Source organism: Ipomoea nil, unplaced genomic scaffold, assembly GCF_001879475.1.
Source record: "Ipomoea nil cultivar Tokyo-kokei standard unplaced genomic scaffold, Asagao_1.1 scaffold1895, whole genome shotgun sequence".
In the NCBI taxonomy this organism is placed as follows: Eukaryota; Viridiplantae; Streptophyta; class Magnoliopsida; order Solanales; family Convolvulaceae; genus Ipomoea; species Ipomoea nil.
The window spans coordinates 22,784-40,905 of NW_017618323.1; the positions used below are offsets into that span (position 1 = coordinate 22,784).

Consider the following 18,122-nt stretch of genomic DNA (forward strand, 5'->3'; position numbering starts at 1 on the left):
CAGATCTTCAATCAGCATCATAATTTACACTAAAGCCTAACCTATCTATTTTACTATAATAATTCTGTCAATTACAAGCTAAAGTTTACAATACTAAACACTAACAAACTCCTCGTTTAGATTATTTAGCAAAAACAACTCTAAATAGATCAATACATTTAAACAACCAAAAGAAAAACTTAATAAAACAAGTGGTTGCGCAGATAAGATAAAGTCCTTTCCAAAGGACAATTGTTTTAAAGTTACAGACTCAAAGAGTCAAATAAGACATCAATCATAAGAAGGTCTGCAAAAGGGAAAAGTGTCAAATAGGCTCTCGAACTTTAATTGAAAAGTCAATTAGCCCCCTAAACTTTTAAAAGGTGCAATTACACCCATCAACATTTTATTTTGATGCAATGAAGCCCAAAAACCGGTAAATGACCTGCTATCACAGGTCATTAGGTTTCTGGAAACATGCTAGCAAGATTCCGGTGAAATAAAGTGAAGTAGATCCTCGCGAAGCCGATTCAATTGGCGAACCAGGTGACAAAGGCGCCGACGAGGCTAGCTATTTCTATGGGAACAGATTAATGTGATTCCCTACACCTGATCCCTCGACGACTGCTCCGACACCGCCGCCTCCCTGGTTCCCCTCGGCCACGACCCCGAGACCGTCAAACAAATGCTCCACATCAGCGTATGCGAAGTGTTTGCGAAAATGCTTAAAGAAGCTCCGATGAAAGTCCAGACTGTCGTCGCCTAGGACACTTCCGAGCTCGCCAAACATTTCCCCAAATCCCAAGATCCTTTCGCTTAGAACAATATAATCCGATTACTAGTCAAACATCGAGCTTTGTCTCCTTCTCCGTAGAGAAGGCGACCACTGGGTTAATATAATCCATCAGTGGCCAAGTTTGAGATGGAAGTTATCGAAAGCTGAAAACAGAACCATGGAGTTTTTGCTCTGTAATTTCATCAATGTGTCGTTGCATCTGTGGAGCGAGAAGATTCTTCCAATCCCCAACCATTCCTCTCATAAAGAAAGAGGAAATGAGTTTGGGATAATGTTGAGCGTAGGCCAGGTTGGCCGAGTTCAGCCCATGCTCGATTCGAAACGTGATACTATGACTTACAAATGAGGAATGTCGTTAAATGGTTATGTAAAGGGTGCAATGCGACTCCAGACTTGTGGTCCGCTAAGTGACCGGCGAGTTTGAGGCCAATGAGGAAAGGATGAGACAGTATGCGACGTGGTGCTCCAAATCCTAGGTCAGTTGATTCACTACGGATTGGAGTATAAAGACACTCATTTGTGTCTTGTTTAGACCTCTCTGATCCATTATCCATAGCTCTATCTCATTACTACACAATCAGTCCTAATTCATAATTTGTCTTGTTATTACATTATCCGAATCTTTGTAATAGCATTTCATACGCAATTAATACATTATTTGTCCTTGTGACTTATATTCATACACACTTCGTCCCTTTATTTCGTTACATCATCATCTACATTGATTTAATCCTATACTTGTCATAATTCGTTCATTTAATCGGGTTAATTAATTCGGACCCCCGGGTTAATATAATCCATCAGTGGTCATGCTTGAGATGGAAGCTATCGAAAGCTGAAACCAGAACCATGTAGTTTTTGCTCTGTAATTTCATCAATGCGCTGTTGCATCTGTGGAGCGAGAAGATTCTTCCAATCCCCAACCATTCCTCTCGTAAAGAAAGAGGAAATGAGTTTGGGATAATGTTGAGCGTCGGCCGGGTTGGCCGAGTTCCGCCCATGCTCGATTCAAAACGTGGTACTATGACATACAAAGGACGAATGTCGTTAAATGGTTAATGTCTACCTACTTATCACAAATTGGTTTTAAGTAAGATGGGACAACCAAATAGTCTAAAAATTATGTGGTTAAGCATGTTTGACTTACATAAAAACACATTGTTTTATATATACATATATATATATATATATATATATATATATATATATATATAGTTCAATAGAGAAAACAAAGTTAGACAAGATAATATAAATCTTGAGCGAGCCACTGTACTCCAAGTCTCCAACCACATTTATCACTTGAATTCATTCAGCCAGACTGGGAAAAATAACTAAATAAAGATGTCATTCTGTGTACAGATTCGTATTTGCTTTCCTATAAATATGTCCAATAAATTAAATACATCACTATTGTTGAATTAACCTCTGATGGGGAATATACATTGAGTTCAGACTCTCCGTATGTTCCGTACTCCTATTTGGATCGGGATCAAACGGTTCGCGTCGTAGTCATAGTCAGCGGATCATGGTCAAAGATGACGGGTCAAACCCGCCATCTTCTTGTGACCTATAAAAGGGCCCTTAGCCCTCATAGTGGGGGTCCTTCTTTTCACTCTCCACTCTCTCCCTCTCTACAATAGGCTCCTTGTTCTCCGTTCTCTCTACAAAAGATACAAAAACATTAATAAAAGAAGCACATTTGCTCTATCTCTAGTATATTGTTAGTACATTACATACATACAATATACACTACGAGTACACCGAGAATTAGTACTATCATTTTGGCGCCGTGGCAAAAAGCTATATTCCTACCATTGTAACAAAGGGATCGGGCAAAGTTGGTTTAAGGTTCGAACCCAGGCATTCCCACTGCCAAGAAAGGATCCCGACCACTGGACCGCCTCACTTGTTGGTTCACCTTTCGCATCTTATTCATCTTGATGTTTACAGGGATCCTGGGCATCAGTTTCTTATTCGAAGAAGATACTGCAGTCACATAGCCGCATGCAACCACCGTCCCTTCCATCGCAACTCTAGAAGCTCGCCGCCGGCAAGAGTCTCAGGCCACGACACCATCCGCAAGTTCTCTTCACCACTGCCTTCGGGGTCACTGCCCACTTGTTTCGCACCATTTCTGTGATCCTTCAAGTTTCTTGAATCAGACTCACGCGGGTTTGCTGTTGCCGCTTCACCGACAGAGCAATCAACGAAACCAGTGAAGTAGAAGCCATCTTGATTCATCATATGGATCTTTGTTGTTCGAGTTGGGCAGAGAGTATTTTCCTTTTCAGCGGCCTCATCTTCATCATGTGGATCATCTCATCGCTACCATCACCGTATTCCATTTGTTCGTCTTCAGTGAGGCTCTACCCACCATGCAGAGCCGGAGCCAGCACCAGGTCCTCCGCGTCATTTCTTGTTGTGTTTCTTCCTGCTTTCATGAAGAACACACAAGTTAAAGGGGGAACAGAGGGGATATGGCAGCATAAAGATAAGAACAGAGGGGATATGGCAACATAAAGAGAAGAGCAAGAGATAGTGGCAGAGTAAAAGAAAAATAAAAGTTAATATAATTATCGTATTCTTTTGATTGGTTGCATGTGGCGGTGAACTTTAGGAAACAAATAAAATAAAATTCAGACTTTGCATGCAAGAGTGGCGTGAGGATCGAGTTAGTGGAAAAGGAGAAGCGAAAAAGGAAAGATCAAAAGGGAAAGAAAATAATGCACTGCTAGATAGCCTCCGGCCTCAGCACAAACTTCTCGATCGTTCAGTAATGTATGCTTCCCGTGTAACTTTTCCCTTATTATTATTATTATTATTATTATTATTATTATTATTATTATTATTATTATTATAACAATAATAATATTGAATAAGTGGTGCAAATCAATAGGCTGACTAAGTATTAGAACTTAGTCAGCATTAGGTAATTAGTTACCTACATTGAAGGGATGTAGGTTATTTAGACTTCCAAGTCCTCTCACTGCTCAGTTGACGTATCATACACCATCTAAAAGTCACTGAGAGAAGGGAGAGAAACACAACCAAAATCTGCGGTGATTTACAGCAGCCCGAGGAACTTCCGTTCGTGACCCACGCGTCCCAGGCAAACAATTTCTAAAGCTATGGCTGGATCTTTTCCGCATTTAGAATTTTTTAAAATAAAAAATAAAAAAAATTTACAATTGGTTTTTTTCTTTTCCCGTCTGGACTGCTATTGTTCTTACCGTGTTTGTTCGCCGGAATTTGTTCGCCGGTAATGGACGTCTTCGCCAGATTGTGTTCGCCAGTGATGGACGGTGTCCTGGTGGCACCGGCTGACTGTCCGTAGAGGACGGTGGTGGTGGCGGAACTGGGTTACTCCCGGTGGTGACGCCACAGGCTGCCTTCAGTCACGCCTGCGATTGTGCAACCCATTGTTGAGATTCCACAAGCTGTTGAAACTCAACCATTGGAAGAACAAGTTCAGGACTTACAGCAACCTCCTAAATTAGACTTTGAGCCAATGGTTGAACCAATTCAGGATTTTCAGCAAGATCCTGAACCCACACAGATTGAAATTGAACATATTCAAGAACTACATCCAGTTCCTGAAGAGGTAGTTGCGCCACAACCTTCACAAGGTACTGGTGTTCCAACATTAAGACGGTCTACTCGGGTAAGGTGTTCAGCAGTTCCTAGCTATTATGCACCGTATCTACAAGAATCTGACATTGGAGCTGAAAATGATCCCATAACGTTTTCACAAGCTACGAATTGTGCACAGTCCGATTTGTGGTTAGAAGCCATGAAAGATGAAATGAATTCCATGAAGAGTAATGGAGTTTGGAACCTTGTTGAGTTACCTAATGGGGCCAAGCCGATTGGCTGTAAATGGGTATTTAAAACCAAAAGAGACTCATTAGGTAACATTGAGAGGTACAAGGCCAGACTCGTTGCTAAGGGATTTACTCAAAAAGAAGGAATTGATTACAAGGAGACCTTTTCTCCTGTATCAAAGAAAGATTCTCTTCGAATCATTCTGGCTTTAGTTGCACACTTTAATCTTGAGTTGCAACAAATGGATGTGAAAACCGCGTTTCTAAATGGTGATCTAGAAGATGAAGTTTATATGAAACAACCTGAAGGTTTCTCTTCTAGAGGTGGTGAGGATTTGGTGTGTAGGCTTAGGAAGTCCATATACGGTTTAAAACAAGCCTCCCGTCAGTGGTATATTAAGTTTGACGGGGTCATTTCATCATTTGGTTTTGTTGAAAGTCCCTTAGATCCTTGTATATACCAGAAAGTTAGTGGGAGTAAAATCTGTTACCTTGTTTTATATGTGGATGATATCCTACTCGCCACTAATGAGGTGGGGATGCTTCGTGACGTGAAACAGTTCCTTTCCAAAAACTTTGATATGAAAGATATGGGTGAAGCATCTTATGTCATTGGCATAAAGATTCATAGGGATAGGTCCCGGGGCATACGGGGTCTATCGCAGGAAACCTATATTAACAAAGTTTTGGAAAGGTTTCGGATGAAAAACTGTTTACCGAATGTTGCTCCCATTGCAAAAGGGGATAAGTTTAGTTTGGACCAATGTCCTAAGAACGACTTGGAGGAGGAGCGTATGAAGGATATTCCATATGCTGAAGCGGTTGGATGTCTTGGCTATATTCAAGTTTGTACAAGGCCCGACATTGCCTTTGTCGTTGGTATGTTAAGGCGGTACTTACATAATCCAGGCTTAGACCACTGGGGAGCTGTGAAGAGAGTTCTGAGGTATCTCAAAGGTACTAAAGATTTCAAGTTGGGTTTTAGGAAGACGGACATCCTGGATGTTGTTGGTTATTATGATGCGGACTTCGCTAGCTGTGTTGATTCTCGTAGATCAACTTCCGGGTACGTCTTCATATTGCCTGGTGGGGCAATTTCATGGAGAAGTGTTAAACAATCCTTAATAACTACTTCTACCATGGAAGCCGAGTTCATGTCCTGTTTCGAGGCTACTTCGCGAGATGTGTGGCTCAAGAATTTCATCTCCGGGCTTAGAATTATGGATTCTATATCTAAGCCATTGAAAGTTTACTGTGACAACTTAGCTGGAGTCTTCCTAACTAAGAACGAAAAATGTGGGAGTCGAAGTAAACACATCGACATCAAGTTCTTAGCCATTAGGGAGTGTGTCAAGAATAAAGTTGTATTCATTGAACACATTAATACTGAGTTGATGCTAGCAGATCCCTTGACTAAAGGCATGCCTCCGTCTAAATTCAAGGATCTGATTCAGAAAATGGGAATTTCGTCCACTTTGTAATTTTGTATATACATTCAGTTTAATAATGAAATTCTTTTGCAATTAAGTTTTTCTTCAGCTACTTCAGATATTTTCTTTGAGTGTGTACACAATTCAGTTTATCTCAATAAGAAAATATACTTCAGTGGACTTGAAATGAACATATGGTTTGTTTCATTAAGTTTGATTACCTAAAGGACTCAAGGACAGTTTGCATTTGATCATAATGGATATTACTTGCGCTAAAGAGGACATGTCATTATGGTTGGTGTAAATCTTGTTCTTGGGTTCCGTATTTGCACCAAGTGGGAGAATGTAACGTTTTCCCTTAATATTATTATTATTATTATTATTATTATTATTATTATTATTATTATTATTATTATTATTATTATAACAATAATAATATTGAATAAGTGGTGCAAATCAATAGGCTGACTAAGTATTAGAACTTAGTCAGCATTAGGTAATTAGTTACCTACATTGATGGGATGTAGGTTATTTAGACTCCCAAGTCCTCTCACTGCTCAGTTGACGTATCATACACCATCTAAAAGTCATTGAAAGAAGTGAGAGAAACACAACCAAAATCTACGGTGATTTACAGCAGCCCGAGGAACTTCCGTTCGTGACCCACGCGTCCCAGGCAAACAATTTCTAAAGCTGTGGCTGGAGGTTGGTGATCTAACTCTTTAATTCATAGCCACGTATTTATTGTTACAACATGGAATTATGTGCTTACATCCCGAGTAGGTGATTGGACGGGACTACTAACAGAGACCCCGCTTTCCCGGCCTCATACCTTCACTTTCCCGGTCGACCCATGATCGGGCATAAACTTTAAAGAGCAATAGGCGCTTAGGTTAGCTTGGAGGACGATTGTCGTTCATAATGGTGGTTCCGATCAAAGCAACGTGCATCCATCCAAAATAAGTATATTACATGCATGAAGATCTCATATCTCGGGGATTTATAGCCAAAGCTACAACAACCTCCAGTGTTTGATCGTTCCTGAACTCCAGAACTGCGTGCCTCGGCACTGTGGATAGTCTTGTTATTCATGTTCTCCCGAGCATACCATGGCGGAGCGGTCGTTAGCCTCATTCTTTCTCAGGGCTGATCGGCCGTGCTATGGACCTCCCAGTCCAGTCGGGTTTAGCTTGCTGAAAAGATTAGAACTTTAGTGTATGAGGAATGATCATCATATTTTCTTCCGAGCGACCACCGGCCCCCAGGAACAAAGGTTCCGTTACCGGTCTTCTTCGAACAGGCCGGTGAATCCGAGTGTGCGCATCAAGCATATTCGATGAAACAGAGCACTATCATAGGCAAGAATGAGAGTTGTCGATCGCCAGATAGACAACTGGAATACCGTACGGGTATCAAACAAATTATGAGGCTTATCACATGTCATCTTCCTGAGTTACCAGTAGAGCAATCAGCTGGTCAGGTCATCGAATCTTTGTTGTCCGGTTCCGCCAGTCGGTTCCGCGCAGTTCAAGTCAGGGTCGTGAGTTTTGTCATCGGATGCGCGGGCTTCTTATCGCTTCCCGATCAAGTTCAGATGAAGTTTAATGCATAGATGAATGTCATCATAACCGAGGCGATTGTAAATTCAGAGAATTCACCAAGCAGAGTACCAAGTCCGAATAACGAGCATTGTTTTCGGAATATCATAATTGCATACCCAGCAGTGCGGAGAGCCAGTCAAATCTGCTGATTGAGAGTTCCGCACCGATCAGCATTTTGTCGAGGATATTAAAACCATGCAGAGAATGCCGACCAGTCTGCGCCGATTCCACTATTCATGTATTTCCGAGCGCCCCGGCTATCGCGATAGCAGTAGCACCGACAGTTTCATTTTGATTCACCAGTCAGCCTTGTGACCTCCGACCAGCAAGTTGATCGGCTCCCCGAGCAGCCATTACGGGCTTTGGTGTTGCTTTATTTCCCAGGTAACCATCACCAACCAAGAACCATTCCCAACCGGGCAGAAAGCGTGAATGCGGAGAATAAAGTGTTAGACTAAAATATCACATGCATCATATAATATGTGATAATAGGATCGACTAACCTCCAGCCATAGTTCTTGTTACGGTTGAGCGATCTGGACTGCTGCAGAGATAACGAGTATTTTGTCTCTCACTTTACTCAGCTCTCTCTAGATGGTGTATGAGGTATGTAATGTGAGCAGTGAGAGGACTAGTGACCTTATATAACCACTGACCATCATTGTGGTTGATTGTCTTTAGGTCTCCTAAACCCTAACCAAACTCCTAATCATAATGGTAGTCTAGCTATTAGGTTATTAGTGTTGCACCACATATCAAACACTGAATATTATCATAACTTATCCTAATATTATAATAATAGTAACGGATAAACGTTACATTCTCCCACTTGGTGCAAGCACTACCACTCAACAACAGAAAAACACCAACCATAATGATATGTTCTCATTAGCACGAGTAGTATCCATTATGATCAAATGCATATTGCCATTGAGCACTTAATTAGGAAACAAAACCCAACGAAATAAACCCTATGTTTATTCCAAGTCCCTGAAGTGCATTTTCTCATCAATATGAAGCAAATGAAGGTGCACACACTTAATTGAGAAAATGTCTGAATGCCAAAGAATTTTATTGAAACTTAATGTATATACAAATTCCATAGTGGGAAAAAGTCCCATTTTCTGAACCAGATCCTTGAATTTAACTGAAGGCATGCATTTAGTCAAGGGATCTGCTAACACCAACTCAGTATGAATGTGTTCAAAGAATACAACTTTATTTTTTTGACACGCTCTCTAATTGCTAAGAACTTGATGTCGATGTACTTAATTCTAAGCCCAGAGATAAAATTCTTTAGCCAAACACCCTGTGAAGTTGCCTCGAAATTGGAAACGAACTCGGCTTCCATGGTAGAAGTAGCTATTAAGGACTGTTTAATACTTCTCCATGAGATAGCCCCACTAGCCATAATAAAGACACACCCTGAAGTTGATTTTCAAGAATCAACACAGCCAGCGAAGTCCGCCTCTGAATAACTGACAACATCTAAATTATCCGTCTGCCTAAACCCAAGCTTGTAACCTTTGGTTCATCTTAGATACCTTAGAACCCTCTTTACAGCTCTCCAATAGTCTAACCCCAAATTGTGTTGGTAACGCCCAAGCATTCCAACCGCAAGAGCAATGTTCGGCCTTGTACAGACTTGAATATATCCAAGACATCCAACAAGGGGTGTTCTCCATGGATTCTTTCTCCAAGTCATTTTCTGGACATTGGTCCAAACTGAATTTATCCCCCTTAGATATGGGAGCAGCGTTTGGTGAACAATTTCGCATATGAAATCTCTCTAAAACTTTGTTTATATAGGTTTCTTGAGATAAACCCAGTATACCCCGGGACCTATCTCTCTGAATTTTAATGCCAATAACATAAGAGGCATCACCCATATCCTTCATATCAAAGTTCTTAGAAAGAAATTGTTTCACATCACGAAGCATCCCCTTATCATTGGTGGCAAGTAAGATGTCATCCACATATAAAACAAGAAAGCAAATTTTACTCCCACTCACCTTTTGGTATATACAATTATCTGAGGGATTTTCAACAAAACCAAATGAAGAAATTACCCCATCAAACTTTATATACCATTGACGGGAGGCTTGTTTTAAACCGTATATGGATTTCTTAAGCTTACATACTAAATGCTCACCACCCCTAGAAGAGAAACCTTCAGGTTGTTTCATATAAACCTCCTCTTCTAAATCACCATTTAGGAAAGCGGTTTTCACATCCATTTGTTGCAACTCAAGATTGAAATGTGCAACTAATGCCAGAATGACCCGAAGTGAATCTTTCTTTGATACAGGAGAAAAGGTCTCATTGTAATCGATTCATTCTTTTTGAGTAAATCCCTTGGCAACAAGCCAGGCCTTGTATCTCTCAATGTTGTCTAATGAGTTTCTTTTAGTCTTAAAAACCCATTTACAGCCAATGGCCTTGGCCCCATTAGGCAACTCAACAAGATCCCAAACTCCATTGTCCTTCTTGGAATTCATTTCATCCTTCATGGTTTCCAACCATAAGTCAGACTGTGCACAATTTGTGGCTCGAGAGAATGTTTCAGAATCATTTTCGGCCCCTATGTCAGATTCTTGTAGATATGAAACATAATAACTAGGAACTGCTGATCGCCTTATCTGAGTAGACCGTCTTAAGGTTGGACCCCCATCGCCTTGTACAGGCTGCGGATCAACTACCTCTTCAGGAACTGGTGGCAGTTCTTGAATTGGTTCAGTCTGCATCGGCTCAGAATCTTGTTGTATATCCTGAGTTGGTTCAACCATTGGTTCGAAATCTAGTTCAGGCGGTTGCTATGAGTCCTGAACTGGTTCTTCCAAAGGTTGATCCTCAACAGTTTGTGGAACCTCAACGGTAGGTGGTATATCTGCAGGCAGAACTAAAGGAGCACTGCGGATAAGTACAACCCCACCAGATGACATAGAAGGTTGAGAGTCAGTATGATCAAAGGAAGGAACTAAGTCCTTAAACCGATCACTCCCACTAATCAAGTCATCTTCAAGAAATTTAGCATTCCTTGATTCCACTATCCTAGTAGTATGAGATGGACAATAGAATCTATAACCCTTAGAAGATTGTGCATATCCAATAAAGAAAGCACTAATCATCCTTGGGTCAAGTTTCTTCTCGTGTGGGTGATATATCCTCACCTCAGACGGACATCCCCAAACACGCATGGTGTCTTAGGGACAGCCTTGGTTGGAACACGATTTAATATATACGTTGCCGTCTTAAGTGCTTCATCCCACAACGACTTCGGAAGCTTAGAGTTGCTAAGCATACTCCGCACCATATCTAGAAGAGTCCGATTTCTTCTTTCAGCTACACCATTTTGGTCCGGAGAACCAGGCATGGTGTATTGGGCAACAATCCATGCTCTTGAAGAAACTTAGCAAAGGGACCAGGTGCTTGTCCATTCTCAGTATATCTACCATAGTATTCACCACCCCTATCAGACCTAACTATGTGTATTTTCCTGTTACATTGGTTTTCAACTTCAGCTTTAAATGATTTAAAGGCATCCAATGCTTCATGTTTATGATGAAGTAAATACACATAGGAATATCTTGAAAAGTCATCAATAAAGGTGATGAAATATTTCTAACCAGGTATTGTCATGTCAAGACAACATATGTCAGTATGAATAATTTCCAACAACGTTGTACTTCTATTGGCACCTTTCTTTGACTTGTTTGTCTGCTTACCCTTAATGCAGTCAATGCAAGTCTCAAAGTCAGTATAGTCTAGAGTAAAAAGTACTCAATCCTTTACTAACCTTTTAATACGCTCAAGGGAGATATGACCTAATCTCCGATGCCACAACATTGAGGAATTGTCGTTAATACTACACCATTTGGTGCCGTTTTGAACATGTAAAGAATTGTAAACTGAATCATTCTTTAATTTAAGACGGAAAAGACCATTGGACAATGTACCAGTACCAACACAAGTAGAATAATGAACTAACTTGATATTATTGGTATTAAATTCAAAAGAATATCTGAAGGGTACAAGTTTAGATACTGAAACTAAGTTCCTAGAAAAACTAGGAACATAAAATGTCTTTTCTAATGTCAATACAAAACCATTGTCCAAAACTAAATTGCAAACTACGACAGCTTCGACTGGTGATGTAATCTTGTTTCCAGAGAAGATGCTGCACTCAGTTCCCATCGGCTGTCTCAATTTTGTCAAAACCTACGAAGAGTTTGCAATGTGGATTGTAGAACCAGAGTCAACCCACCAAGAATTAGTATTAACTTCTGACATGTTAGATTTGAAACAAACAAAAGAAGATGGAACATACCCAAGCTTAGCCACAAGATTTTGTTCCTCCATTGCACACCTGGTTATCAATTCATTGATAGACCAGTCCACTTTTTGTGTGATGTAGGAAATCTTAAAAGGATTGTACTCCTGAGGGAGGGTATCAAGTGCAAAACGCACCAAATAATCATCTGGTACAATGATTTCCAACTTCTTTAATTGAGCCGCAATATCCCTGAGTTGCACAATGTGTTCACGCGTTCCCTTGACAATGAAAAGACGCAAATTTCTAAACTTCATGATTAGAGTTATTGCCAAAACTTTCTTTGATACAATGAAGTTATCATCGATAGCATTGAGCAAGGGCTTAGCTTTCCTAATGTCCTCAAAGCAAAAACAAATTTTTCTGGAAATTCGTGACTTAATGAAGACCACACATAATCGATTGGATTTCTCCCATCGTAATCCAGTAACCTCTGGGGGATCCTCATTGAGAACAGCGTAATCCAACTCTAACAATCTTAATTGCAGGAGAATAGCATCTTTCCACTCTTTGTGGTTATCTTCATTAAGGATTGGAACATTAATTTGTGTTTGGGTGATAGGATGAGTTACTGTAAAGAATAATAATTATTGCTTGGTTAGAATTTTCGAGGCACAAAAAATTAGAGAGAGATACTGAAGTACATAATATTACCAATGTAAAATTATGCAAAAAATAAATTCGGATGCCATAAAAATTGCCTGTGGGCTAAATTTTTACGCATAATGAATTTACCAAAACTGAATGGTGGAAACGGAATGGGTGCGATTTTGATTTTTCCACCCTTAATGACAAAACTACCAAAACTATATGCCGATACATAATCTCTGTGGGCAAATTATGATCATAGTATGGTATTTCATCCTAATTCACCCTACAAATATAACAAAATTGCCTGTGGGCTAAATTTTGCCATATCACGCAGAGTGAATTACAATATTCTTGCATTAACTTTATGTGAGTAAAATTTAATATGTAATTTTGGTAAATTAAAGATGTTGTGGCTACTCTTTAATTAACCAAAGAACATAATCACATTAGCAAGAAGGCCTAATAAACAAACAGATTAAACCAAAATATGATAGACAATTCTTAGGTATACTCCCAAGAAAGTTGGTCGAGGTGAAGCTCGGTTAAAAACCAACTCCTTAGACAGAGTAGCGTCGCAAAGGGACTAGTAGCAACAAAGCTTTTAAGCCAGGGCCATAGAACTAGTATTCCTCCCCAAGAAACTTCTCTAATTCATGGGTTCCCTAGAACGGATAAACGTTACATAAAGTTGTTCAGAAACCAACATTGCAATAGCATCAATGGTTCCCTAGTTCAACCTTCCTCGAGAATCGCCGAGCTAATATCGCCATTTGAGTAATCAAGAGCTGTCACCTTGGCTTGTTCCCAATCTAAGAGTAAGTATGTATACATATTTGTATTCCGAGCATCAGCTAACCGCTGTAGTTCCGAGCGTATTTCTAGGGCCACCTCCGGGCATGTCTCCGATCATTTCTTGGCGCAAAGTTCATCACGGCCTCTCAAGAAAGGCGCACCAGCCGGGAAGTTACCGGGCATCCATGGCAAAGCTGGTTGAAGTTTTCTGCTCGAAGGGTGAGGTGGCGGACAGTCAGTTTCTCATATGGATTGCACTACGAGAAGGGACTTCTGTGTTTCCCCAAGCTTGAAGCTTTTTGTTACTTCCAGAGCAATGGTCGACCGTTATAACTCCTCCAACTACAGTAACTGGACAGACTAGTACAGTAACTGGTCAGACTAGTAATCTTTTGTATTGTCTCGCAGAGCATGAGCTCGAAGAAGATTTTCAGTCTGGAAGAATCAGTGTCACCCGGCAAGTATCCAGTTCCAATCAGATGTCAGATGATCGCCGGCCCCTCTTTAACCGCAACGATCATTTGTGCTATGAACTGCATGTTAGATATACAATAGTCTAACTATATGAACCATAGTATACGAGAAACCTAACCTTGTATGATATCGGAAGCGTAGCCGTGTTGATCTCCAGCCATAGTTGATGTTCCTGTTGTGTTGCCTCCTAACGGTAGACCGTCAGCCATGTTTTGCCTCAGACCTGACTCAGAACCCTAGATGGTGTATTGGTATCTACTGAGCATTCTGAGTACCATAACTGAATGTGATATCTAATCCATAATCCTGTATCCCATCAATCCAGGTTATATTAGGCACAGAGTTTGGTTGACTAACAACTACTAGTTATTAAGTCCAACCAGACCACTTAATAAGCCTACTCAAGTTGCACCACTTAATTAAGGCCCTAATATATAATATATAATATATATTATTAGGGAAAATCTTACACTGCAACATTGCTAAGCGTAAGTCCGGTCGCACCGACAGCAATAGGCACGGATTTCTCAACTTCGCTGACCGGTGTTGTTGATTTCACTGATGTTTCAGAGGGTTATCCCGAGCATGGTAGAAGCTGAGTTTCATTGACTGACCGATTGAGAAATTAGGATCGGTGATGATCGTTCCTTCCTCTACATACACGAACTCTGAGATGAAAGTAGACTGTATTTTGGGTGTAGTCGGGTCCGGGTCTACATTAACAGACCGGTAATATTAGCATTTGATTCCCGAGCAGATTAATCTATTGAAAATCCGATTGATGTCCATGGCAGAACCATTTTTAGTATTTAGAGGATATGATGGTCGGCCTGTTACGAGGTGTGTGGAGCCAAACACGCGTTATCTTCTTTGAGCAAAAGGCACAACAAGCAGTATCCCAATATCTTTAAAGTTGTAACACTTTAATTTATATTTAATTGTAAATTGTAGTAATTCTACACCATAGAGTGTATAAGCTAAAGTGTAGGTTGTATTAGTCACTTAGTTCTAGTTTAGTGACTTAGAAAATTGTAATAGTTAGCACAATTAAATGTACTAAGTCCGGTTAGGGTACGGTGGTATTTCCACCACTGGCACCTTAAGCTCGGCTAGGTTGGGCACGCCACCACCGACATTGTTAAGTTCGGGAAAAGTCCCGGCATCAATCCCTACTAAATAGGCAATTTTGGTATCCGGACCAATCGGATGAGGCTCCGAACTTACGACCGCAAGGTCGCATAAACTATAGTTCCAGTTCCATACCGAAAAGACAGGACGAGGTTCCTATAGTTTCGGTTCCATACCGAAGAGACAGGACGAGGTTCCTATAGTTCCGGTTCCATACCGAAGAGACAGGACAAGGTTCCTATAGTACCGGTTCCATACCGAAGACGACGAGGTTCCTATAGTTCCGGCCCAAGCTCGAAGAGGACAAGGTTCCTTTTGTTTCAGTTTTGTACCAAAAAGGACAAAGGTCCTCCAGTTCCAGTCATATGATAAGTCCGGTTAGATCGGCATTGCCACCACTGGCCTAGATATCCCGAGATCGTATCTCAGCTTTAAGCCTTACGAGGTAGGCACTTCTTCGACCATTTAGGTTGGCCTTGCCACCACCGGCTCAGCTGGTTCGAGATCATGATCATGTCTCGGTTTTAAGGCCTACAAGGTAGGTATTTTTCGACCGGTTGGGGTGGCCTTGCCACCACTGGCCTAGTTAGCTTGAGATCGTATCTTGGCTTTAAGACCTACGAGTTAGGCAATTGAGCCCGCGAGGTCGGACTTCCGACCCAGTTCAAAACTAATCTGGTGATTGGTCAGTTTTTTTATCGCTTAATCACACCCAAAATCTGATCGCTCGATTGGTAGCGTATAAATCCTCTATCGCGTTAGAGGTCCGATCCCTTGATCGGTATATTTTAGATCTAGCAAAGTTTCAAAGTCCTATAGATTAGGCAAGTCGCCCGGTGGTGCACCGCCGCGGTCAGCTAGATCAGGTCATTCCCGATCGCAATCAAAGTGAGAAGGCAAACTCGAGAACCCACCGCATCTACACCCTTATGCTGACGATTCTCGCACCTAAGGGAGTGGGGGGCTACGCTGTAGAGTAGCTCGTTCGCCAAAAGCACTTCTTGTGTAGACCGATTTTCCCGGTTCCGTCATCATTTCCCGAGTTAACCGACCTTCCCGATCTCGCTATCATTAGACCATCGAGTCTCCTAGTGTCCCTTTGTCTAGGATTTTTGATTCGTAAACGAGCACATCTCGCTATCGTTAGACCATCGGGTCTCCTAGTGTTAGATCGTAGAAAGTTCGATCCCTAAATCGAAAATTAGTTTAACCTCCCGTTCGTACCCAGCAACCCGGTCGATAGACCGATAAACTAGACCTCTAGATCGCAGCTAACCCGATCTCCCGATCTTAGCCAGCTTCCCGTCTGGGCAACCCCCATTTTAGTCCACCAGACTGCGTTTAGCGTTGTGCTCTTTTTTCCTTGGCTAAAAATTTTTCCCATTGGGTTTTTTATTAGCTGAAGGTTTTTAACAAGACAACCGACGTAAGTCGCGGACCGAAGTCAGTTTTCCAGCCCGAACCCTTCCTCATTAACTCATCTTCAGGGCACGGACTGGAGGGGCTTCTTGATGGGAAATATACCCCGAGTTCAGGCTCCCCGTACGCCCCGTGCTCCTATTTGGGTCGGGGTCAAACGGTTCGGGTCGTGATCATAGTCAGCGGGTCAAGGTCAAAGATGACGGGTCAAACCTGTCATCTTATTGTGACCTATAAAAGGGCCCTTAGCGCTCAGAGTGGGGGGTCCTTCTCTTAACTCTCCACTCTCTCCCTCTCTACAATGGGCTCCTTGCTCTCCCTTCTCTCTACAAAAGATACAAAAACATTAATAAAAGAAGCACATTTGCTCTATCTCTTCTCTAGTATATTGTTCGTACATTACATACATACAATATACAATATGCACTACGAGTACACCCGAGAATTAGTACTACCAACCTCTAATTGCAAGATTTTGTGAATTATAATTTGAGAATTATTATATCCATTTCAATCCACTATCTACAAAATTTGTTGCCCACACAATTTTAGGATCTTAGCTTGGTTTCTATAAGACATAGACAAAAAATTGTGAATTATAAAATTATTTTTTTTGGTACACACTGTTGGTGATAATGAACCAAAATCGATTTAATATCGCAAAATAATATTTATATACACACACATAAGTATATAAAATATTATTCAATATATATCCGAAATATATATATATATATATATATATATATATATATATATATATATATATATATATATATATATATATATATATATATATATATAGCTAAAATGGTTTTTCGGGCGGTAGAGAAAGCTAGAAAACTCTATTATCAATATTGGAATTATCAAATTTAGACCCCTAGAAGAAGAAATTTTGTTTCTCTAATTTCACGAAAGGAAAATCTTTTTCGCTCCGCTTAGCCTTATCCCCCTCTAGGGGTATTTTAGTGATAGGTTCTATAGGAACTGGACGATCCTATTTGGTCAAATACCTAGCGACAAACTCCTATGGTAAGTAATCATGCATTACAATCGGAACTCCCAATTCTCTAGCAAATATAGCTCTTTTCATCATTTCTTCGCATGTACCTGCAGTAGCATTCAAGTAATGTCCTTTGATTTCACCTGTTTCAGCCTGTGATTTATAAATTGCTGCTTCTTCTGCCCTAATAGTGCCTATACCTTCAACTCGTTCTAAAAAAATGGGATTCTGTGTAATAAGTTTTTGATATTCAGCAACCCCTGTTAAAAAATAATTGCAAAAATCCAAACATTTATCTATCCAGCCATGGGGTAGTTCTGAAAAAGAAACAGTTCGAGAAAGTTCAATTGGCCGAAATGAATTTCTAGACTCGCAGATTTAGCGACATCAAGTTCGTAAAAATGACCAAATTCTTGTTGGGGGATAAGGCTAAGCAGAGCGAAAAAGGTTTTCCTTTCGTGAAATTAGAGAAACAAAATTTCTTCTTCTAGGGGTCCAAATTTGATAATTCCAATATTGATAATAGAGTTTTCTAGCTTTCTCTATCGCCCGAAAAACCATTTTAGCTATATATATATATATATATATATATATATATATATATATATATATATATATATATATATATATATATATATATATATATATATATATATCTACGAAAAAGATATACAAATATATATCAACCAAAATTGGAACGTATAATCCTCATATTATAATTGCATAATCCAAAACCGAAAGATGGCTCGTCTATGAGT

General features: G+C 40.4%; 1 long non-coding RNA gene across 1 annotated transcript; it reads right to left on the minus strand.

The window, feature by feature from the left end:
* Positions 1 to 578: 578 nt before the first annotated feature.
* On the minus strand, positions 579 to 17,540 carry LOC109193500. The gene is made up of 3 exons (XR_002056297.1): positions 17,387 to 17,540; positions 8,859 to 8,865; positions 579 to 588 (listed from the first exon to the last, which is right to left on the minus strand). It is a non-coding gene; the product is annotated as an uncharacterized LOC109193500 (long non-coding RNA).
* Positions 17,541 to 18,122: the final 582 nt, after the last annotated feature.